At 48.3% G+C, this 26,430-nt stretch overlaps 3 pseudogenes; all 3 read right to left on the reverse strand.

Moving 5' to 3' along the window:
* Positions 1–1,027: 1,027 nt before the first annotated feature.
* On the reverse strand, positions 1,028–2,891 carry LOC125527684 (trans-cinnamate:CoA ligase, peroxisomal pseudogene; annotated as a pseudogene).
* A 4,276-nt stretch (positions 2,892–7,167) lies between these two features.
* On the reverse strand, positions 7,168–11,152 carry LOC147987942 (uncharacterized; annotated as a pseudogene).
* Positions 11,122–12,553, reverse strand: LOC147987943 (uncharacterized; annotated as a pseudogene).
* Positions 12,554–26,430: the final 13,877 nt, after the last annotated feature.

Raw genomic sequence — 26,430 nt, forward strand, 5'->3', positions numbered from 1 at the left:
ATGACGCGATATACATGACGGACATCGACTCCGTCATGGATGGGCACCCATGACAGTTTTCTCCTGTTCCATGATGGACTATCACCGTCACGTATTAACAAATTTCTTGTAGTGTTATGTTTTTAATTTATTAAAAAATACAAAAAATAAACTTTTTGAAAAGGAATATAAAAATTAGAAAATGCTGAATAAACTGGAAAAATGAAAAATTAGACCGGAACCCTCTAGAAGGTTCCCCAAACCCGTTAATGAGCTGGTCCATCTAAAAGGTTCCCCAAACAAGGATCTATCTTCCACTTATTGTAGCTAATGGGGCGGCCAATCGAGGTTCGGTTGCTTAATTTTTGCATAACAGCGACAACTTGTCACAAATAGTGTCATATGGTTTTTTGAGAACTATAGCCCTGGCGCTCCCTCCCTCCTTGGGCACCTAGGGCTCTTCCGGTTATGGAGATTCAAGTGGGTGAAAACAAGTACAGTTTTGCTAAAGCACATCTAGATGTACCATAAGTATTGCACATCTAAGTCATATGTCATTGATCTTACATTGAGATTCGTGTAAATATTTTTTTCTCTTTTTCCTTTTTTTCTTTATGCTTGATTCACTCATTTAGATGTGCAATAACTAGAGCACATCTAGATATGCCCTAGACACACCCAAGTATAGTTTTGTATATCAATTTGCCTCCTCCCTTTTCAATATGTTGTGTGCTCTGAGTTGATCTTAAGACGGTGTTAAGTCGTACCTATCAATCCTTGAGCAACATCCAGAACATTAAATGAATACATCATCAAAGTATATTCAAATATTAATCTAATTATATGCTAATTTGATGTTGTACATACACTGGTAATGTTTTCCACGAACTTAGTCAATTTCACAAAGATTTAAATTGGGATAAACTCATAATACACAACATTGTCAAAAAAGACTTAACGCACTAGTTTCAATTTATTGTTGTATAGGGTACTAGGGTAGTATATATTAAAATATCACAAAGCAAACAAACACATGCATAGTGCAAAACAAACATTGGCATCCATATATACTACTTCCTCCGCAGTGCTAGATACATCCATTTGATCGACAAATAACTCAGGACGGGGAGTATTTTTTTTCTTGCTTCTAAAATACAATAGTGTCCTTTATCATCATGACGGGCGTCGTACATGGTCATCCTATATCCTTGACATGGCCGAGGGGACAAGATTCCGGGCCCTATCCCGTAGCTTCACCTTCTCAACCTTTCCCAGCGCGTTCCTGGGGAGGGCGTCGATGACGACCACCTTCCTGGGAACCATGAAGCGCGACATGCGCTCTCGGCAGAAGGCGATCACTTCATCCTTGCATACCTCGGCAGCCTTGTCTTTCGCCACGAGGAACGCGCACGGCGTCTCGCCCCAGTGCGGGTGAGGCATGGCAACCACCGCCGCGTCGGCCACAGCCGGGTGCTGGAGCAGCACGTGCTCCAGCTCCGTGCTGCAAATGTTCTCACCGCCGCTAATGATCACATCCTTTGACCTGTCCTTTATCTCTATGTACCCATCCGGGTGCACGACCCGTCATGAACCACCCGCCCTTGAAGGCCTTCTCATTAGCCTCCGGGTTGTTGAGGTACCCCTTCATGAGGCTGCTGCCGCGGAGCACAATCTCACCCAAGGACTTGCCGTCGCGCGGCACGCTAGACATGGTGTCATCGTCGACCACGGCATTGGCATCGGCGAGAGACAGGATGCTGACCCCCTGCCTGGTCTTGAGGTGTGAGCGCTCCGCGAGCGGCAGGAGGTCCCACTGATGACGCCACTCACAGGCCAGAGCGGGGCCTGCCTCAGTGAGTCCGTAGGAGTGCGTCACCTTGAAACCGATCTGCTCGACACGGTCCAGCAGGGCGGCCGTCGGCAGGGCGCCGCCAGTGAGGACGTGGACGGGATCCGCGAGCCGCGGTGCCTCGCCCGCAAGGAGGATATTGAATACCACGGGCGCACAACACATGTGGGTGACGCCGTAGTCGGAGATGGCACGGTAGAGGTCGGCGGCGCGGTTCTCACGGATGCAGACGTTGACGCCGCCGCGCGCCGCCACACCCCACGTGAGGGTCCAGCCGTTGCAGTGGAACATGGGGAGCGTCCAGAGGTACACGGGCTCGTTGCCCACCCCCCACGACAGCAGCTGGCCCATGGTGTTCAGGTACGCACCACGGTGGCTGTACACCACGCCTTTGGGCCCCAACGTGGTGCCCGAGGTGTAGTTCAGCGCGACCGCATCCCACTCGTCTGTGAGCGAGGGCAGCTCCGCCGCCGGGTCGCCGTTGCTGACCAGCGCCTCGTACTCGAGCTTGAAGAGGCCGAGCCGGACGCCGGTGGGCCTGTCGATATCATCGATGACGGCGACAAGTGGGACCGGCGCGCCGGCATCGGCAACGATCTGGAGCGCGTCGTGAGCGAGGCGCACGTACTCGTAGTCGACGAAGAGGGCCTTGGCCTGGGCATGCCTCAGGATGACCGCCACCGCCTTGGCGTTCAGGCGCGTGTTGATGGCGTTGAGCACGGCAGCAGCCATGGGCACGGCGAAGTGCATCTCGTACGTTGCCGGCACGTTGGGCGCGAGGACGGAGACCACGTCGTTCTTGCCAACGCCGAGGGAGACTAGGGCGGCGGCGAGGCGACGGCAGCGCTCGTGCGTCTGCCTCCATGTGAACTTGAGACGCCCGTAGATGACCGACGTGCGGTCGCCGTACACAGCGCTGGCGCGCGGAAGGAACCCGACCGGGCTAAGTGGAACGTAGTTAGCTGGGCGCTTGGGAAGCTTGTCCATTATAATTTCCTCCACCACCGTACGTACCTTCAGCTCGATATATTGTGTATCGTATCCTCAGGCCTTAATTTGTGGAGATGAGATATCCCGAGGGTTGAGAGGCTCCGACGCTAGTAGGCTTATTTATAGCTTAGGGAGCATGTTCAACTTTGTACATGTTCTAAGAGCGTTTCTAACTGATCCCTAAAACCGGTCAGAGATGTAAAAGATGGATTTGAGTACAATTTTTTACTCCTCGGTTTAGTATACTCTACGGTTTAGTATATTTTTCCCTTCCCCTCCTCGGCTGACGCTCAACCCCGCTCGGCCGCATCCACTCTGTCGCCGCCCTACTTGCATCCGTCAGCCACCACGTGTCATCGTCAACACCCTGTAGCACCCAGCACACTTCTCCGCGCATTGCTACGGTCGCTTCTCATTGTCACCGCCGCCTAAATCCACACATCTACGCCTGTCGCCGGATTAGTTCGACGAACCCAGACCCCCGACACCATCGCATTTTGGTAGGATTCGTCATGGCCCGAACCGCGCGGCCACATCGACCGCTCCGCACTGCCTCAACATATGTCCTCCTATTGTCGACACTCGCATCTCACCTATTGCCCGAGTGCCGACACAGCCACATCCTCCAGTCGGCCGTGCTCAGCCCTCGCCTAGCAGCCGTGGGCGAGCCTGTCTCAAGCACGAGCAAACATCCTAAATGGATTTTCTACTAGTGTGTATGGCAGAGTGAGTGCAATTGTGTACAGTTGTTCTTCAGGTTCGTCACAATTTGAAAAACATTGTTTGCTTAAATTTTAATGTAGGAAGGACGTAAGTTTTTTATTGGAAAGAAGAGTATATTGATCTACTGATAAAGACAAATCCCTAGATTTTGGTACACTGATTGAGAGCGATGAGATTACAGAGGATGCAATGTCCAAATTTGATGAGGCAGAGAATAAACAAGTGTAGAAGCTCGAAAAGCCCACAGATAAGAGCAACAATCGTAGGCAATGAAACTGAGATGGAGAAAGTATTGATCAGACTGCTAGGAGCAGTCAAGGAAGTTCCGTCTCTATTGAAGTGTGTGATTTTTCTTGTAGTTTTCTCTGGATTAATTCTCTTCACGAAGAACTCATGGAGTATGTGCCCATGGTGTCGTTTAATGAAGTAACTGAGTACTGAAGTTTAACTCGATGACCCAAAAGTAAATGAGTTTGCGTTAATTTTTTGAAGGAGTTAAGTTTTTAGGAGTAGACACAATCACGTGGCACCTGGACAAGCATGATCATTTCTCTGTTAGGTCAGCGTACAATATGGCTCGAGATGAGACCATGGCTCAGCAAGGTATTGGGGAATCAAGTAGCAGACCTTTTATTTTTTATTTTTTTGAAAAGGGGTGATTCCCCGGCCTCTGCATCAGAAAGATGCATACGGCCCTCTTATTAACCAAATAAAGTAGTGTCAACATGGTTCCAAAGGTCTCCAAATAATAAAAAGGCATAGACAGCTCACACAGAGCCAAAAAGGGCTAGAAACACCAACTAGGCGAGAAAAGACGCCACAACCGGCTGGCTAAAAAAGATAGGAAATCTAAGAGCCTATCATATTACATGACCGCCATCCAAACCGGTTGAAAATATCCCGAGCTACCATCTCCCAGCGGAAAGACCCAGTAACCAAATGCTCCCTGGCCTCCGTCTGGGTGAGTAGCGACCACGAACGGATCAGTGACGTAATTCGGAATATGACCTGCAAAAAATGTATACATGATATTCTGTTAAAAACCAAATCATTTCTGCAAGTCCAGATAGTCCACAGCAAAGCACAAACTCCAACCCGAATATGTCTCGCTAAGTTAGGCTCAATCCCATTAAGCCATGTCCCAAATAACGCATAAATAGAATTCGGTGGATTGATACTAAAAGCAATGTGGACCGTCTGCCAAAGTACCTTGGCTAACGGGCAATCAAAAAAGAGATGTTTGATAGTCTCATCCCGATCACAGAAACTACACCTACTAGGTCCTGTCCAATTATGCTTCATGAGGTTGTCCTTAGTTAAAATAACTTGTTTTTGGACAAACCACATAAACACTTTTATTTTCAAAGGAACTTTGACATCCCAAACATGCTTGGACGTAGGAATGGAGTTTGAGTTAATAACATCAATATACATTGATTTAACCGTAAATACTCCAGATTTAGTCAGTTTCCAGCGTAATTCATCGGGTTGTTGTGAAAGCTGGACTTCCATCAGTCTCCTAACTAGATGGAGCCATTGTTCCCAACGATTGCCCGCTAGCGTTCATCGGAACTGAATATTAAGGGGGATCGATTTAAAGACCGATGCAACGAACACCTCACGTCGTCGAGCAATGCGGTATAAAGACGGATATTGGATGGCCAAGGGTGTCTCGCCAACCCAAGTATCCTCCCAGAAACGTGTACTCGTGCCGTTTCCAATAACAAACTTCGTCCTATTAAACAACGACTGTTTGACTTTCATCAAGCCTTTCCAGAAAGGCGAGTCGGTCGGCCTGACAGTAACCTGGGACAAAGTTTTTGTCTGGAGGTACTTGCTGCGAAGGATTTGAGCCCACATAGCATCATTCTCCAATGAGAGCTTCCACAGCCACTTGCTAAGAAGGCATTTATTCTTAACTTCTAGATTCTCAATACCTAGACCCCCTTGGTCTTTCGGTCTACAGATGATGTCCCATTTAGCAAGCCTATATTTTCTTTTAAGCTCATCACCCTGCCAAAAGAAGCGCGATCGATAGAAGTCCAGTCTCTTCCTAACCCCAACTAGGACCTCAAAGAACGATAGGAGAAACATTGGCATACTCATGAGCACCGAGTTAACCAGGATTAATCGGCCTCCATATGACATGAGCTTACCCTTCCAACAACTCATTTTTTTCTCAAACCGATCCTCGATGCACTTCCACTCTCTGTTAGTCAGCCTACGATGGTGGATTGGAATCCCCAGGTAAGAGAAGGGTAACTCTCCCAACTCACACCCAAACAATTGCCTATAAGCCTCCTGTTCATCTTTGGCCCTACAAAGCAGAACAGCTCGCTCTTATGAAAGTTAATCTTTAACCCGGTCAATTGTTCAAATAGGCACAACACCAGCTTCATATTTCTCGCCTTGGCCAAGTCATGCTCCATAAAGATGATTGTATCATCAGCGTACTGAAGGATGGATACACCTCCATCAATTAGGTGAGGTACCAATCCACCTACCTGACCATTTTCCTTAGCCCTTCCTATCAAAATTGCTAACATGTCCACCACAATGTTAAACAAGATAGGGGACATCGGATCTCCTTGTCTTAGGCCTTTATGTGTCTGGAAGTAATGACCTATGTCATCATTAACTTTAATTCCCACACTACCTTTTTGCGTAAATGATCCAACCTGTCGGCGCCAGGCTTCATCAAAACCTTTCATACGCAATGACTGTTGGAGAAATGGCCATTTGACCTTATCGTACGCTTTCTCGAAATCCACCTTAAAAATTACTCCATCTAATTTTTTGGAATGGATTTCATGGAGTGTTTCATGCAGGACGACCACCCCTTCAAGGATATTTCTGTCCGGCATGAAAGCAGTTTGAGACTGCTGCACCACAGAATGCGCAATCTGTGTGAGTCTATTTGTCCCGACCTTGGTGAAAATTTTGAAACTAACATTGAGGAGACAGATCGGCCTGAATTGCTCAATCCTCACCGCATCCGTCTTCTTGGGAAGCAGTGTGATAGTCCCAAAATTCAAGTGAAATAATTGAAGCTGGCCACAGAACAGATCATGGAACATAGGTAGTAAATCCCCCTTAATAATGTGCCATCACTTTTTATAGAACTCTGCCGGGAATCCATCCGGTCCGGGAGCCTTATTGTTTTTCATCTGTGCAATAGCATCAAACACCTCCTTCTCCGAGAACGGGGCAACCAGAATATCATTATCGACAGCCGATAGCTGAGGCACATCCTCAGTCCTGGACTCATCGAGGGACACACAATTATCCTCCGGAGGTCCAAACAACTGCTTATAATAGTCGGTAATATATGTTTTTAGGTTGTCCTGGCCTAAAATAGTACCCTCGTCTTGCTCAAGCTGAAAGATACGCTTCTTTCTGTGCTTGCCATTGGCTATCAAATGGAAGAACTGAGTGTTCGCATCCCCTTGGACTACTTTGCAGACTTTAGCACGCAAAGCCCACTTCAATTCTTCTTCGCGGAGCAGTTCTTTCAACCTCTTCTCCGCCTCATTTTTAGCCTGAAGCTCAGTTGACGTTAAGATAGTGGATTCGGCCTGTATGTCCAGGGCCTGTATAAGAGCAAGGAGTCTATCCTTTTCCATCTTCTACACACCACTGAGGTTCTTAGCCCAGCCCCGTAAGAAACTCCTTAAATGCCTAATCTTATTCTGCCAACGCTCTAACGCAGTCTTGCCTCCAACACCTCTATCCCACTCCCTGGCAATCAGATCCAAAAACCCCTCACGTTCAAACCATGACATCTCAAAGGAGAAGGTGTTCTTATTACCCACATGGTTCGGCTCACCTGAGTCTAGGAACAATGGGGTATGATCAGATATTCCCCTTGAAAGAGCTTGCACCGTCACCAGAGGGAACTTTTGTTCCCACTCCACGCTCGCAAGAACTCGATCAAGTTTTTCATAAGTTGGGTGTGGCAGAGCATTAGCCCAGGTGAACTTTCTACCAGAAAGCTCGATCTCTCTCAGATCCAAGCTTTCAATAATGGTATTGAACATAAACGACCATCTGCCGTCAAAGTTATCATTGTTCTTCTCCTCTCTCCTCCTGATGATATTGAAATCACCTCCAACTAAAATGGGAAGCTGTTCTGACCCACAGATACGAACCAGGTCGGCCAGAAACTCCGCTTTAAGCTCGGGCTGTGCGGCACCATACACCGCCACCAAAGCCCAGTTAAAACCGTCTATCCTAGACCTGACTCGAAACTTCACCGCGAAGTCGCCCATCATTACACTTCGGACTTCAAGCGAATCGCATCTCACACCCAGTAAGATACCACCCGACCTTCCTCGCGGAGGGAGGCAATGCCAATCAAAATCAATACCACCCACCAAAGAAAAGAGAAACTGGGGTGCAAAGTTATCTCTACCCGTCTCCGATAGAGCAACATAATCTAACCTCTGCTCTAAAGCTGCCTCAGCAAGGAATCTTCTTTTAGCCAAGTCCTTCAGACCTCTGCTATTCCAGAATATTCCTCTCATAATTCATCATGGAATTTTTTAGTGGTTCGAATCCTAGCACTCCTACGAACTGCGGAATCGGGATAGATCTTCCGATTCCACTTACGCTTAGGTTTACTAGGCTCTGTCGCCCGGTCCTCATAACCGGGTTCACAAATATTACTATCATCAATCTCTAGGGGTACATCATCTTTGTCAGAGTCATGATTGGGTGGTGCTAAATCCGCACATAGATTATCTAGCACTCTGACCCCTAACGCATCAATCTCATCATCCTTCATTGGTTTAACGGCTGCAAGATTACGAATAGTCTCTAAGGCACGTTCCGCCTCCAAATCTAATAAATCATTCACCGAATTGGAAATCTCACTATCCGTAGCACCTACTGAAACTCCTAATTGGTTTGCATTATTTATAATCTCCTCATTAGAAAAATGCAATAAGGAATTAGATAGGTTGACGGACATACCGGAAGACAAAGCAGCCTCTTGAAGCTTGGCCGCCCTCATAGCGCACCGCTGCTGCATATCATCCACCTCGGGGATGTCGAGGACGCGAGCACTCATCCGTCTCCCCTCGGCGATAGGGTCCGAGATCCCGCCAAACGCGACAACCTCCTCCCTAGTAACACCTGGCGCAGAGTCCCTCAAAGGCTCTACCGGGGTTACCAGAGAAGGCGTCTGCGGGCTCCCGATCCCCTTAGACGGGAGTCCCACACTAGGGACCCTGGCCATGGGTAGGAGCGAAGAGGAGATGACGGGGGCCGCCTGCCCGCGCCCTCCTCCGACCTCAGCCGCCGGCTCAGACGTATGAGCGATCGGCGAGGGAGAGACGGTCCTCCTGATCGTCGAGGGCGAAGGAGGAGCCAAGGCCTCCTGCCCCAGCACCCCCCCCAGCGCAGCTGCTGCCACGGTGGTTACCGCCACCGTCGGGGAAGCAGGAGCCGAGGCCGCCTGCCTCGGGCTCCCGCTCCCCGCACCGGCCGACCCACACGGGGCCGGCATCACCGACGCCGCCGAGATCGGGATGGGGTGGGGAGAAGGCGAGGCCACCTGCCCCGAAGCTCCTCCCCCACGACCCATCTTGCCCGTAGACGCCGACACCGGAGTCGCGTCCACATGGGGCGCCAGGACAAGAGAAGCTCCCTCCGGACTCCTCTCCGTAGCTCCGACCAAAGACCTTGCCAGCCGTCCAGCAAACAATCCAGCATCCCCCTCGAACTCCAACGGGGGGAGCGTGTGCTCAAGAAAATCATCAGAATCTACCCGGTCACTCCATAGTCTGGGAGGTGCCGAGGCTGGCTCAAAGGACCCAAAACGCAGAGTAGGCATGGGCACTGCTGGGGAAGCTGCGGGCTCAACCCCGGTCCCATCCCCAGGCAACTGAGAAGAACCATTAGACCCCTCGCGCGTGGGCTGATCTGACGGTGCCCCCTCGGCCCGGCATTGCCATCACTGTCGTGCATGTCAACATCGTTACCATTAACCGCATCATCAAATAATGCAGTGTCCTCAAACTCGATGTCTAGCGGGAACACCTCTCCCCTATAGGTCCAGTTGACCTTATCGGGCACGAACTCAATATCCAGAACACTCACTAATAGCCGGGCCACCCCATGGGCACGTGTGAAAGCCATATCCACTTTTTCTGTCTTCCCCACCATGATTCCCATACTAGCCACCACTCGAGCGTCCTGCAGAGGCTTAGATGGAGCCCCTGTAAACCGCAACCAGACCTGCGTAAGCGGCTTTCCCTTAGGCTCAACCTGCTTCCACTCGTGGAACTCCAGGATACACTTAGTACCGGGTACTCTACACAAGCAAAAGCTCAACAATCTCTGCAAATCATCCACAGTTGGGAACTCAACCTTAAAAGACCTGTCCTCAATAAGCACCAATTCCCATCGAAAATCCCCGGGAGCCAGGTCCTGAAGCCTCCTCACAATCTGTGCCTCAGTCACCTCGCCCTGGGTTGCTTTCACAATCCCGGTAGTCAAGCTCAGGGTATCCTCCGGGACCTCTCTCGCCACCGGGGACTCAAAAAACATGAGCTCAGCACAATAGACTCCATACATATTCAGCGTCGGAGGCAGGTCACGCAACAATGAGCACTCCCCCGAGTCATGTGCAGGCTTGCCACACGACTCGCACAGCTGGGCCACACACTCAGCAATGAAGTGGCCCTTCTCACCCCAACGGTAACACATCATCCTCTCCTTCTTACGTGCATATTTGGACGCCCTGTCGGCATCAGTCCTGTCAGTAGCCTCATCCACTATCCCAGCCTAAGGAACCTCGACACTAGCCAAGGCGTTCACCACCTCCATCGCCTGGGAAGGAAGCTCAATGGAAGTATGGTCAGACTCCACTGCAGGCGTCGCAGGATCAACTGCCCTGGGCGGGGGCGGTCGGCGAAATCTCCCACGACCCCCACCCCGACCACCACGATGGCCACGAAAGCCTCCTCTCTGACGGTTATCCGGGCCGGAAGCCCCCTCGACAAATCCACCTGCCGGACCGAGAAATGGTCTCTCAGTAGACCCGTCACTCTGCCAGGCATATCCGTGACCTCCTCCTGAGGAGGAAGAACCTCGATGCCGTCCTTCACCATATGCATCATACCCGTCATCCCCCCACTGGCCTCGGAGCGGATCATTGGGCTGTTTGTTGCTAGAATCCTGCGTCGTGAGCGTCGCACCCACACGGTTCTGAGGCGGTCTTGCGACGTAGTGGGGCGGCGGAGCGGCACGATGCGGACCGCCCGCCGGCTTCTGCACCACCCCAGGCACAGTACTGCCACGGCCAGCCGGAGCAACAGCAGGCACGGCCGGCGCAGGCGGCCGGGGGCCAGCACGTCCCGCTGCTGGCAGGGCCACGGGCGCCCCTCCCGGCGCTGGCGGTCTCAGCCCGCCTCACCCTGCAGCAGGGGGCATCTGCCCCGAAGGCCGGATCCCCTGGTTGCCAGCGCCTCGGCCCGGATGAGCCAGGGCCACTCCGCCCCCCGCCGGCGGCCGCTGACCAACAGCCGACACTGGCGACAGAGCCGGCCCACCCCTGCCTGCTGAATTGGTTTTCGCTGGAGGCGGCGGCGCAGCCCCGCGGCCTGCCATCGCAGAGAGCGGCCGGATCCTTCTCGCCCGCCCGGCGCCACAGACCGGGAATCCTCTCTTCCCTAGCCTGCGAACCCTAGAACCCTTGAGAGACGGCGCAGTACAGGAAACGTGATCGCCCTCGTACGTGCATGGAGTATTGCTATGGGCAGAAGGTCGGCCTGGTGCAGCGTGGGCCTCATACCCACCTGACCCCGGCCCAACACTTCGCGGATCTATCCGAACCGGCCCAGCCGACCCCAAGAGCTGATTCAAACGAAGCTCTCTCGCCTTCGAGATTTCGGCCGCCGACACGGCCATCGTGGACGCTGCCGGCGCCTGACGAGCGACACTCCGCCTCGCATTCTTTCTCTTCTTCACAGTAACCCAAGACTCCGGTCGAATCATATCGAATAACGTAAGGTTTGGGAGACTCACCTTAGGTATAGGACCTTTCCAAGGCCGTATCGCCGACGCCGCCGTCTTGCGATGAACGACTCGCCGGAGCATCTCGATCTTCTCGCCCGCGTGTAGACCGATCCGTGCCGGATCTTCCAGCGGCAGAACCCGATCGATCGTAGTGGCCACCTCATCTTCGCTATAACCTGACTGAAAAAAATCGCAGATGATATCCGAAGGAGTTGGAGATATCGGCGACTCCACCAGTGATGCATCTACATCGTCGTCCGCTTCCTCCTCGTCGGATTCGGCGAGAGCCCAAAAACGTCCGCCGACTCGCCGGCGACCACCGGTTATGGACGGCACCACCGCGGTCGGGCGCACGGTCGCCCGCCCAGTCGTCCGTCCCTTTGCCAAGGCGATTCCAGTGCGCTGCTCCATTCTAATCTTCCCCAAAGGCGAGGTCGCGTGTGGCTGAGCCACTGACTGCACCGGGCATTCTTCCTCCGGATCTTCTCTCGCCGGTGTTACATCAACGTCCGCATCAACCAAAACAGAAAGCTTGGGATCGTCCGTGAGATCGATCACCTCGGTTTGATCATGCGTCTCTGGTTCTTCCTGCAAGAATGAACAAATGGTAACATCGAAATAATCAATCAACAAACGCGTACCTTCAGAGATCTCCTCTTCCTCGTTTAGGTAGCGGCCGCCTAGGATATCATCATCCAGGTCGCGCACCACCATCCATCTCGATGGGTAGCACGTAAATAGGACTCCCTCCGATCGGAGACCGATTGCCCGAACATCCTCGAAGAGAATTCTCCATTTTGCAGGATGCAAGAAGCCCCCGATCTGCGCCGTCAACTCCGGATCTCGTGATTCGCCACAGTCCGGCGATCGCGCCGGCAACTCTATCTCCGGTGATCCCTCGAGGGCTTCCGTCGTTGGCCTAGATCTCTCCGTAGGAGGTGGCTCGGGTGGGGGCGGCAAGGGCGCCGCCCCGTCATCCGCGCCCGTCTGCATTGTCCCTCTCCCTATCAACATCAAAAAATTGTGTTGATAACCCGCAAGTAGCAGACCTGATGGATCAAGACCGGCTTGGAAGCTGCTGTGGAGTTGTGGAGCCCCGCCTAATGTATGTGTTTTTGCTTGGAAAGTAGCTCGGGAGGCGCTTGCTACCCGGGTAAACATGCAACGACGACACATGGAGTCGGATGGAATGTGCACGCTCTGCGGAAAAGAGGATGAAGCAGTCCATCATGCGCTCATTTGCTGCACCTATGCTCGAAACCTATGGACTGAAATGAGAAGTGTTTGGCATCTTCCACCTGATGATGTACTTAGAAACGTTGAACCAGACTGGTTGTTGATGCTCCTCCAACAAATCAGTGAAACACAACGCTTATTAGTCCTGATGGTGTTGTGGCGTGTGTGGCATGTGCACAATGAATTAACCCATGACAAGCCAATGATCCCGGTTGAAGCATCTAAACGATTCTTGTGTGAGTACGCAGGGTCTCTTCATGATCAAATACTATCCCAATGCAGATGTTACTAAAGAAAAATTTCCCTTTGACCTCAGTGCATATGCTACTATGAGCGCTGCTACTCCAGAACGGCATGTTGCTGCTGTTAACTGGGATCCCCCACCAATAGGACATGTTAAGATCAATTTTGATGGTTCTTTTGTTGCAGCAGATGGCGAAGCGGAAGCATGTATGATTATACGTGACTATTTTTTTAAAAAAAAAGAGGATGACCCCTAGCCTCTGCATCTGGGCGATGCATGCGGCCACTTTATTAATTATTCTCACAAGACCTTACAAAGTCATACAACAGTAAGACTAAAGCCACCATCTAAGCAACAACTGTCGCTACACCTATCTAATTGATGAAGGGGCGCTGATAGCCTGGGTCTAATACCAAACAGACATCGCAGTCAGACCTAACATCTAAGACCTGAGGTCCCAACCAGGATACCTTCCGGGTATGGGCAACCATCAGTCCGGCGTGCTCCTCAACTAGGGCGCCTGCCGGGTATGAGGCTGCCGCAGCCACTTGCCACCAATCCATCTTCAGAGCTGTACTGCTGCATCAACCTTGCCCGGTCTAGCTGCCGCCAACGCCACCACGACGCCAGACAGTGTCGACCACCTGCGCGTGTCCATCACCACACACCTGACGTCAAGCCTCCGCTGCTCCATGCCGCCAAGAGCCGCCGCCATGAATCCCTCGAGTTCGAGTGCATCACCAAGAATGCCGCCCCCAAGGGGGTAACGACACATGAATGCCGCCGTCATCCGATCAACTGATCTAGGGTTTCCTATGAAGGTACTGGGTGGGTTTGGGATTTGTAACTCAATGATGCCTTCATGAAGGAAACGATGATAAGGGCATCGTCATCACCGGCTCCGGCCAACGACTGAAGACCAAGTTTTCACTCGGATCTGTCCCAAGAAATCCACCCGACAACCTGTGCACTGCCTCGGCCGCCTTCAAAGCTCCAAATCTAGCCGCCTAGATCCGGTGACCAACCGCAACAGCAGTGTCACCGTAGGAGCCCTGGCACACCGGCCACTGCCTGAATGTGCCACCATTGGAGCCTGGGAGGAGGACTCGCACCCCACCTCGCCAAACCGCAAGAGCCGCCGAGATGGATCCCGCACGCTCATCACCGTCTCTGATCAGAACCAATCCGTGGCAAAACCACAAGATCGCCGACGCAGATCCGTCTTGGATATGGACTGCACCACGTCATGCCGCCGCGGAAAGCCTGAGCTTCACCTGCCGCCACCGTCCAGGGCCGCTGCCCCAGGATCCTGATCTGGCCAGCCCGGACCTCCACGGCGCCCTCTTCACGCCGCCGCCGCCGGCTCGCCACCAGGCAACCGCGCCGCCGCCCAAGGCCTCCGCGCAGAGCACGCCACCGTGCCACCATGGACTAGATCGCCGTCGCGTCGTCACGCGCGTGGAGGTCCCGCCCCACCCCCTCCCCCTCCGACGTGATCCAGGGAGGAAAGCCTCCGCCTCTTTGATTTTACGTGACCATGCAGGCCAAGTAATCTTCGCCGCTTCCTTCCCTTTGGCTCTTCTGCTGTCCCGGTCCTCTGGAGGCTGAGCTGGCCGCGTGCGAGGAGGGGCTCAAGCTAGCCCTGCACTGGTCCCAGGCCCCGCTAGTGGTGGAAACTGATTGTGCGGAGATCATCGCACTGCTCAAAGCTGGGGAATCTGATTGTTCCAGGAACATGCATCAAGAGAAATATCTGACCTGCTTTAGGAGCGACAAACTGAAGTCCGTAAGATTAGTCGATTGCAGAACAAAGCTGGACATGCCAAGGCTGCGATAGGACGTGTACAGCATCTCACAGCGTGTTGGCTAGCAAATGTACCACCGGAGGAGATTAGCACTATCATTACAGATGATTGTAAAACTGTTACCACTTGATTAATGAATGCTTTCCCCCGAAAAAAAAAAGTTTTTAGGAGTTAAGTTTAACTCGATGACCCAAAAATTTGCTGATTACATCGGTGCCGTATAATTCGTTCGGCACTTTTAAATTGGCAAGTTCTAAAGCATATCAGGCGCTCTAGTATCTTTACTACTTAAAAAGAATGTAAAGTTTCCATTTTTCGTGCAAACTTCTTTATATACGTTCAACTCTTTTCTTCTTCTCTTTGATTTGTTTCTCCCATCTCTGATTTTTCTCCCATCCATTCTCCCTAAAATAAAATCAATTGTTTCATATTTTATTAACTTACCAACATAAAAAGATATTTTGTTTGGTAAATCATTAAATTCTTACCAAATAAGTGCATACAAGAACTTACTAAGATTTGAGCGCATCAATATAATAATGGACGTGCCGTCACGAGATAACCCCCGATTGCAACGCATGGGTAATTGTCTAGTCTGACTCAAAAATCCCTAGCCCATCTATCAAGCCAAATCCTCTAAAAAATGAAAATAAATCTCTTGAAAGATCTACCAGCTAAAGATAGAACCTTTAGCCTAGATTCGCCAATCATGCTGGCGACTACGATTGGTGTCACGCTGGCAAGGCGACCGACGGCCGACAACAAACTAAAGTCAAATGCGCCGATCAGAAGGGTGCGGCGGTGTGCAAATATTACTAGAACATTCATGCGTTCATTGACATTGAGGGGCGGAGGCACCCAGCATACGCGGCAAAGTGCAACAACCAAATCAGGTCTTTTCTATACTACTAGTACGACAAACCAATAGCGGTCCAAACCCGCTAGGCTGCTTTACTTCAGACAAACCATAATCATGGTCAAACCTACCCAACCCATTCTTCCCGTGGAACCAAGGGGTTTCCACTTTATTCCTAGCTACAAGCACACACGGTCGCAGCACTGCCATGTCTCTGCGCACGATGTCAAGAACAAGCTAATAAAACGGCACTACGCGTCGCTTGCTTGGGCAACCTCCGGTTCTTGACCATCGTTCAACCTTTGACTTTGGGCAACGGGCAGCAGTTACACTAACCTCCAGTCCAGTGCATCCATCGATCCATGGCTTCGATCGCGACTTTCTATACGTCTGTCGGTCTGTGACAAGTATTTGACAAAAAACTATTACATTTCGTGGAAACGGGTCTATAAACAATTATTTTACAAATTTGTGCCGAAAACTATCAGTTTTTCATTAATCTTTGACTAAAAATTATCATGTCTGAAAAAGTCTGATTTGGCTCTTTTAAACGAGTTTCTGACTGGTTGAACCCACACATAAGCGGGCTAGACGCTGACACTCCTCTCTTTCTCTTCAGCATTTCAACAAACATCTTACGTGCACTTGCAAATGCAGCAGATGGCCACCACCTTCACGCTGCTCGGGGCAGCCTCGTCCCACGGCCCCGGCGCCGGCCTCGCCGCGGAGATGACGGCCATCATGTGAGCTTGCACTGATCCCGCCTGCACGCGAGGAAGAGGCAGCCGTTCGTGCTCTGCTTGCTCAAGTACGGCTGCCTCGGCGATGGCGAGCCGGGGGAGGCGGGCGGCCGGAGCACGGCGTCCCCGGTGTACTCAAGCCTCGCCGCCAGCCCCGCCGGTGACGCCGCCGTCGTCCTCGCTCTCGCTGTTCCCAAGATGGCCGCCATTGATAGGGTTGGAGGCAGCCGTTCGTGCTCCGCTTGCTCAAGTACGGCTGCCTCGGCGACGACGAGCTGGGGGAGGCGGGCGGCCGGAGCGCGGCGTCCCCGGTGTACTCAAGCCTCACCGTCGGCCCCGCTGGCGACGCCGCCGTCGCCCTTGCTCTCGCCGTTCCCAAGATGGCCGCCATTGATAGAGTCGGAGGAAGCTTGACAAAAATGTACGTCTCACCATAGCCATTCCGTGGCCATACCCGTGACCAGGGACCTCGGCCTCCCCTGCTACGTAGCGTTCACCTCCTCCGTGCGCCGTGATGCTCTCCCTGCTTCGCTACTGCAGAGCGCGCCGAGTGGGTCCGCGATGACCGCACGCCGAAAGGCCATGAGCAGCTCCTCGTTCGCGTCCAGCCTGCTTATGTGTGGGCCCAACCAGTCAGAAACACGTTTAAAAGAGCCAAATCGGTCTCTTTCCAGACATAATAGTTTTTAGTCAAGGATTAATGAAAAAGTGGTAGTTTTCAACACAAATTTGTAAAGTAATAGTTTGTAGGCACGTTTCCACGAAATGTGGTATTTTTTTGTTAAATACTCGTCTATGACGGCAGAGTGGACTAGGAACTAGGTAGTTAGGATACACTAGTAGACTGACCGTGCGTTGCCACGGGCTTTGTAAAATTTGTACTATTGTATGTCAACTTTAACATATCTTGAAAAGATAGCCAATAACAAAAAATAATAATTAAACTTCACTTCACCTGCAATATATTTTGACAAAAAATAGAAACATTGAACTCTTTATTTTGCACTTCATTACAAATGATAATAACACTTGACTGGCTTTATTATTCATGCTTAAGATTCGATTATCTCACATGTGTAGGTTATTATCCATTAGAGAGGGAGAGAGGGGGGGGGGGGGGGGGGAGAGGTTCTGACAGCACATCAGCCCACTTTCAACTCTCATTGTGAGGCAATATAAAATGTCCGGGAATAATACAGCTCTCTGAAATACTGCAAGGCAGCCCCAAGATATTGAGGTTCTAAATTGCTAAGATTTGAGCCAGTCCAGCTAATGTGGACTACTTCATTAATACCTACCATCATTCTAGATAACCTGCAAAACAAGAGGCAAAAGACAGTAAATATTGTAAGTAAAAATTTCAGTTGAATTGAAAGGCTCAGATTAAAAACAAACACATATATGATTTCATACTGCTATTTTATTCAACACCAATAACCTCCTTGTCAGCATCATAATATATCATCCAAAATCATATTACCAATTTTCGGGCAACTTTATACTACTTACGAATATAAAGAATAATATTAGTTAAAAAAACCTTGGATTGTAATAGATGTGAAAAATACTTCTATGTTTCAAGGAATCATATGGTGTGAGTATCGTCTGAAAGCTTTTAGGAGAAATAAGGATAGAGAGTTGTTTTGTTCAAGGAAACAGAATGGCTCTCCTTACATCATCATCATTCATCATTGTTACATGTATAAATCGGGATAACACACAATTAATAAGAGGAATAAGGATAGAAACTTGTTAACTTCAACACACTGTTCATTTGCTTATACTTGAAGAAATAAGACAACATTGCTTATACTTGAAGAAATAAGACAACATCCCCTGTGACAAATTTACTTTTATTGACAAACGAATTCCCTCCATTTGTTAAAAAGATGCCTATTTGGTTCACCTGGAAGGCAAAGGAGAATTTCATAACATGTACTCCCTCCGTCCAAAATTACTTGTCGTCGAAATGGATAAAAATAGATGTATCTACAACTAAAATACGTCTACATACATTCATTTCTCCGATAGGTAATTCCGAACGGAGGGAGTATATGGTACCTTGCTAGAAGGAAAAAGATAACTGGTATACTTGCCTCAAAATCAGAATGTATGATAGAATTACATAGAGCTATTTGTCCGTTTCAAAGATACAACTTTTGTAAGGAACTGTGTCAACGAATTCCCACAGAAAATATAGCATCCGATTCCAAGGAATGTAATAGCACACTAAATCGTATTTATGAATGCGTAGGAATCTGTACTCTTTAGAAGAAATGGATAGAGCAAATGATCATGGTCCAATGCAGGTTCTGCAGGTTCTATTGTACACATTTTTTATAGAAAATTTATCAGAAACACAGGAACAAAATATGTTTGAGTAGGTAACAAATTTTTTTTTACTCCCTCCGTTCCTAAATATATTTCTTTTTAGAGATTTCAAATGGACTACCACATACATATGTATATAGACATATTTTAGAGTGTAGATTCACTCATTTTGCTCCGTGTGCAGTCACTTGTTGAAATCTCTAGAAAGACAAATATTTAAGAACGGAAGGAGTAGAAGATAATGACTTCCTAATATTGAAGGACATAACTAAACTCTACTGATTAGTGGGATATGAATCGTAGGTACAAGACAAGAATGAAGTAATAGGTTTTATTTCTGTTACTCACAAACTACATGTACAACATTGAGAAGCTCCGTGTGAATCAAGCTTACAACAGTGAGCATTAAAAAAAACTCTCTTCTTGCTAGCCGGTGTTGAGAACACCTTTGCAGCAATTAGTATTGAAATGTTCTCCTTGATAGGTTCATGAAGAATGCCAGAAATGAGAATCTCATCCAGTATTTAGACCTCAAAATTTTACCATTGGTACTCATGGGAATTTCTCAGTACTAAAAAGAAGGGTATAGCTCTCGCAAGAAATTTCATATAACTCGATTGCTGGTTCTTCGGTGTCAAAATTTCAGCATATATGTGAATATTAAATCGACCTCACATACCTAAAGAAATTAGGGAAAACACTAAGGCTGCAGTGTGGCTCCCGTGTCCTTGACAGTTTCGGCGCTCCCACTGCGTCCACGCCGGTTGTGGCGCGACCCCCACATCCTTGGTAGCGGCCACGGTGCCCACATCCACCTGCATCCACGTTTGGGCTGTACTAGAGTATGCGGCGGCACTGGAGCAGCCACACACTTGTATCCGTCACTACTGCATGTCATTGCAGATTAGAGATATACAGTTTAGGATCCAGAGACGGAAGAAGATACCTGGGCCGCCGGCACTGATCCAAAAATACCTAGGAGCAAACCCTAGCAGCAGGCCCTCTCATCCTCTTCAAGGCTGTCTACCACCTCACGCTACTCCTTTTCTCACTTATCTCCACCGGCACTCACCTCCCGCTGGTGCCATCGGTCATGCCCTTCGTCTGACAACAAAAATAATTTGTTGTCAATATATATTGCCAATTAGGCATGAACAATCATTAGAAACTCAAAATTCAATTACTCTAAAAGAACGAGCTCGATATCAGATTACTTGATCTTTCGTAGAGAAAAAAAAATACTAAACCAAGCTTCATTATAAGGTTAAGATTTATTTTAGGGTAGAGAGACTTTAGATGGTTTCTATTTCCCTAAATTTTAAGCCCAATGTGCCTCTATGTCCCTGTTTCTTACCTCCTCACTCACCGACCAGATCAAGAAGAAATCCCAGATTATGTTTCAAGTATTTGAAATTTAAAGGGCAAAAAAAGTCAACAACAAAATAATCTCGAATAACAATGTCACCGCCAATACCAAAATTGAGAAGTACGCTAGATGGTCTATCCAAATTTATGAGATTTTGATATATCTATATGTTATTCAGAGATAGTTTTGTAATTAACAGAATAAGATAAATTATGCTACAACACATTGCATGCGGAACTTAAGCAGTACCTCTTAAAATTATCTTAAAGAAAAATCGACTCTGGTGAGTATAGATACTCGGCATATACTGCTCCCAAATCTAAATGGACTATTTTTTGTAATGAAGAGATATATTTTACTGCAACACAAGGATGAATGATATTTTCTGACCTTCAGGCCATGTTTTGTGGACAACATTTTCTACATTAGACAAGCACAAACTGAAAATCTAGAGCTAAGATGTACATGTAATAGTTAGTTTACACTCTTTCATACCAAAGTATATGATTTGATCACTTCCAAGTTCGAACATTACCTTGTCTAGTTCATCAGATAGAAAAACATTACCTTGTCTAATACCTCACTTCTGATAACGTTTAGGTGCAGACCTTTGCTCATATACACTTTAAGTAGGATTTGGATCTGGAAGGTTATCACATAGAAGTTCAATTCAATTAGAAAATATTGATAATACCACAAGGAATAGGCAGGAACCATTAAAAAATATGTGACTGCATCCTAGCTCGTGCTTCTCCAAATTAAACCATGTCACTCACCTGAAAAACTTCTAGATTGTGACCAATGCCACAATTTATGTCGTCTTCTACTAAAAACTTTGTGCAAGCTCATGTCCTTCTCCATAATTAAAGTTTATTAGTTTACCCATGCTAAATTATGTATAAAAACCAAGGTAAGAACTTTTAAAAGGTAAAGAAGTATAGAACAACATGCAGCCTGATCTTCTCAAAACACGCACTAAGTAAAATAGCAATAATAGGGGTGGAGGTGGGAAGGCCATGGAAATAAAAGGTAGATTGGATCGAACCTGCTCTGAATAGGTCATCAGAGTCAGTCCTGCTGCGTGAGGCGATGAAGCTCGACAGCAGATGGCCATCTTGACGCTGAAGGCGTCCACAGGACACACACGCCCAACTCACTACATACAACACTCAATACGATACAATCAATGGAGGTAACTACAAAATACACAACAAACCTTGTGTACAGACCTTTTCACTACAAAATAATTCAAAACTAATTATATTCTGCAAGCAAAACAACATCTTTTTAGGAACATCGTGTTGTTTAGCTTTTGAAATGCTGGAATTCTGATATTCTGAGATTTTCAAGCAAAACTTCTAGGACTGTAAAATGACAACTGACAGCATGGCAATCAACACAATGGTTCAGATGCCCTATGGTCAAGAGACACTCGCACCATAAAATTGCAATACTGGTGAGCTGTGAAAATTAATTCGCTCGGCTTGGTCAAGAGCCCTATGGTCACGCAAGCCACACGATGATGTCCCTTCTTGAACCGCCATTCCAAGAAACTGAGACTGGGGAACAATCAGCACCCACAGAAACTGCAAGCACCACCCTCTGTTATTAAGTTGGTAAAGCTCTGCTCGCCTCAAACACAAACTTCTCCATTCAAACCACGGAATGCACATGGCTAATGTGGAAAATCAACAAAACCCCAATCTGCTACTATTAATTGTTGCCGAGGTGTAGAAACATAGTTACAATGAGATTGTTGATGATTACGGTGGAGAACAACTTCATCATGACCTTGTGGGAGGGGCAGTGACAATGTAGACGAAGCTGCGGCCGCTAGTGCGCACGAACTCGGAGCCGGTGACGCGGCCGATGGAACAGAACACGACCTCCAGATCGACCGCGGACATGCTCTCCGCCAGCCCGACGACGTCCAACGACATGGACTATCTGCAAAAGAATTGAAATGCACCAGTCATATGCAAATATATTAGATAAAAGACGACTGAGTTCCAAATTAACATTTGCACCACATCATATGAAGCATTGTGGTATGATCTAGCACCAAATTTTGGATTTCGAAAAAAGTTCGTGAAGATGAACCTCAAGGACCAAAAGATCGGCATGGGCCCTCCACTGATATGTGCACTCTGTTAGGCGGTGTGTGCAGAGAATGTGTAACCTTAGAGCTGCTGAGGCGGGAGGCACCACAGTCCATCCGCGTCCACAATATCAACCTTACTTCTACTCCAGCGCGAGCTCCAGTACACAGGTGTGAGCATGCCAAAGTAGGCTGAAATTCCCAATCCGAGAGGGCGAGGCCATGGTCGCACTCTAGCGATCCCTCACCACTCTTCCTGCCCCCTCTCTTCTTCTCGTTGCCTCTTCCTCCTCGTTTCCTTCTCCCAATCCTCCTGCACTCTATTGTAGGTGTAGTACTCTCTACTCTATTTCTCGCCTCCTCCCCGTCGTTCTCTACCCTGTTCCCAATCCTCCCGTACTCTGTTGTAGGTGCAGTACTCTCTACTCTGTTTCTCACCTCCTCCTACCCGTCGTGCTCTACCCTGTCGCTAGTACAGTGTTTTGTTTCTCTTCCCAGCAAATATTCTCTGCTCTTTAATGAACATACATGAACCAACTGGTTAAACGTGGTCAATCATGTATTGTCTTAAAAAATAATTGTAGGATCAGAAAATAACACACATGGCTTTGCAGATTTGCGCTCGGCAAGGTTCCAAAGCAGTATACAATAGTCAAGATTGCAATGATTTATCTCTCCAGCACATGAACCCTCGAATATAAACTACATATTGTTCAAATGAAGTGCATGGTGGAAGATTCGTTATGGGGCTGTGTCAGTATGGCTCTAGTGCCCAGAAATCGTATGCACTAAGCTTCAGAAACCAAAGTAGCACGTTTGCTACAGAGTTGTGTCATACGTATCAAGACTTGGTTCACATCTCATTCATTATGGGGTTGTGTCAGTAACTCAATATGACTTCAGTACCCAGCTTATCTTGGTATTTGTTATTAATAAGGACATGGTATTGTTGCTCTTAAGTTAATCAATTTATTCTTTTTTCAGAACTGAGTTAATCAATTCAGATTGGCAAATATTTGCATCTCTTATTGTGCACAAAATATATTATTTTCAGCTCTTAATTTCAGTTTCACATCAGACATGTGCACCTAAACACCTAAACACTTAGCAAGTCAGATACAAAGAAACAGTTGGGTGGTTCAATCACTGAATAATCCTCTATCCTTCGATAACTACCAGAAATTCAGAGCAGTCCATCGGTAGCTATACATTGATATGCATATGACAAATCGCGTTCCCAATCTCTCTCCCGTAGACATCATCAGCAACAATCAGGAGTAGTAGCATCTCCTCTCTCTCAAATTTTGTCATCCCAAAAAGTTCCCATCATCTTCTCCCCACCCCCGGTCAATGGCCACTACACTTATTACTTCCCCAGAATAACCATCTATTTATTTTTTTGCATCTTCAATGTATAGCAAAGATTAATAAGTGATGCAGAATTTACAAAGCTTGTACTTGCCATGGTTCCTCGATTGGCACTTGAAACAAAAGCAAAAACTAATCAAAAAGCCACTCTGGTGAACAAACTTGAATCTTGGGACTATCCCTTTTCATTGTACAAGCACTACTGAAAACCATGGTTTTATTATTGATTGAAAATTCTTGTAACACAGTCTTCATTGAATGCAGTTATCATGGCTCTACTTTTGGCAGATTACCGGTTCCTTCTACAAGATAGCTATACAACTTCATAGGTCACCAAATAATACCAATCAGGCTAATTATTGTAGAAAACTACATCAAATTTTATGAAGAGAACTGGACCCAAGTACACCATATAGGAAATCAAAGGTAAACTCTATATGACCAGCAACAACCGATGGAACAACTGCCATCTAATTCAGCCACACACCACTTGGCAAAGACCTCGAATAAAAGCATGCTAGAAACCTACATATAACTGAAAGTGAAATGCAAATGTATTGAAACTATACGTACCAAATTTTATGTACATTTATTATCTAGACATATCTTTCTAGCTTCTACAAGAAATAATAAGTTAGCCTAAGAATACTACACCATGACCAAATCTTCTCGGAATCATTTTTATTTCAAACTATTAAGTTACTTCCCTCTTGCATGGATGAACACAAATATTACCTAGCATGCATAGGCACACGCATGGCCCGCGGCCACAGCGTATCCCTATAGGCGACACACATCACAACTAACCCAACACAACAAGACAAATCCTGCAATGAGCCAACAATCTAATGGAGAATCAGAGAATATAATACCCCAAGATCTTACCTGACATATTAGAGGCGACTACCGAACCAGCATGATCCAAGGTACCGAACCAGCATGATCCAAGGCAACATGAAAACCATCATCCTCAGCGCTCCTTTACTTTGCATGACAGAATTTGATACATCACCAGGCGTCTCTGCAAACAAAACAAGACCAGATCAATAAATTACAGCACATGCCTGCAAAATTCCGAACAAGCAAATCTAATTCACACAGAAAAGAATGAGGTCCCACTTATTCTAACAACTCTGAAACAACTCGTCATTTGAAAATAGGCAAACATATTATTCTTATGGTGCATCATGTCCCATTGACTTTGATCTGAGAATAAACAGGATAATAAAAAAATTGTGAGGACGAAGAAGAGAGATAGGGGGGATGGGGGAGCTCATCACTAACCATAGCCGAGAGCAGGGGTAAGGTCCCGCTGCTGCATCTAGTACCGTCCATGATGCTGACTGGAGGATGATGGCCCATACGCCCGTCAGAATCGTCTCCCATTCTCGCGCCCATGTGCTCAAACGGCGGCGGCTGGTGGAGGCATGGAATCGAGCGGTGGCGGTGGCCAGGGGAGGTGTGAGATCAAGCGGATGCCCCGACCATGGTCAAGGCCTCCTCCACCACGGAATCAAACCGCCGGCTGCCACACCAGTCCTCGGACACCCTGCACCGGTGCCCGCCCCCTCAATCTACCTCTCCCGCTGCTACCCATCTCGACAAGATGTGGCTGTGGCGGATCTGGCCGCCGGCCCGCTGACTTGCTCGACTCAATCTGGGGCCTCCCCGCTTTAAGGAAAGAAGGTGAGTGGAGGGCGAAGCCGGCAGGGGAGAGGGCGGAACTGATTGGAGGACGTCTCCTCTTCGGATCGAGAAAGACCGCCATGGCCGCCTCCTGGCCCGCGTTGGCCACCGAACCACATCGTCCCGCTTCGATTCCTTCCGGTGGGCGGTCGGCGACATCCAGGTGGAGCCACCTCCGTCGCCAATTCCTCCTCCCAAGTACCGCAGCACTGGGTTGTCCTCTTCATCTCTGGCAAGCCGACGCCGTCGGACTTCCGTCACCTCCACTACGGCTCGAATCGCCATAGGGGTGGCGATATGGGCGCTGAGAAGGGAGGAGGTGGGGAGGGCTCCAGGGGATCCGTCGGTGCACGAGTAGAGGGAGGAGCCGCCGCCGCCACCGAGATCTAGATCGAGCGGGGTGGCGTTGCATGTCGTGCGTGTAGTATCTCTATCGGAAAAAGACCGGTGCTGCGGGGGAAAAGAACCGGGCGAAAAAAGAACGACGAAAAAAAACCAAGCGAAGGTGGGAGGTGGGACAAAAAAAGACCCGGAACGGAGGACGAAAATAAACCGGTGGGACGAAAATAAAACCCGGAACGCGACCTACCAACTGAGACATTAGGAGTAGAGATTTGACATTGAGACAGAGAGATTATGACAATCTAGTTAGTTCGTTTAATCAGGTTTTTGTTTATACTTGTCCACCTAACCAACTTTTAAAAGTTTTATATCTTAACTGAGGAAGATGTGCACGTTCGGTGTAGTGTTGACCCGGCCGGGTAACAAATGTACAGCGCGTAGTAGTGTATATGTGAACCCATTGGCCATTGCATATATCCTTTGAGAAAAGATGTCCACGTCTCTTTCTCGCTTACCAAACCGATTAGAAAACGAAATCTAGCGGTTCCCTGTTGGAGAGGGTGTCGGCTAAGCCCCGTCTTTCTTCGATTCTTCCTGGGCAGCAGCTGGTCCAATCGGCAGGCTCCCAAATCCCGAGCAAAGCCATCCGTGCACCTTTGCTTTCCCTCGTTCTTTTGCTCACAAGTCCCGATGGAACCACACATATGATTTTTTCTGTAAAAAATCTGAATGTAGTGCGCATATGCGCCGCTGAGCATGTTTCGGCAATAGTAACACTCTGTTTGATCCACGGGACAT

This window comes from Triticum urartu, chromosome 2A, assembly GCF_056163025.1.
Source record: "Triticum urartu cultivar PI428250 chromosome 2A, HENAU_Tu73, whole genome shotgun sequence".
NCBI lineage: Eukaryota > Viridiplantae > Streptophyta > Magnoliopsida > Poales > Poaceae > Triticum > Triticum urartu.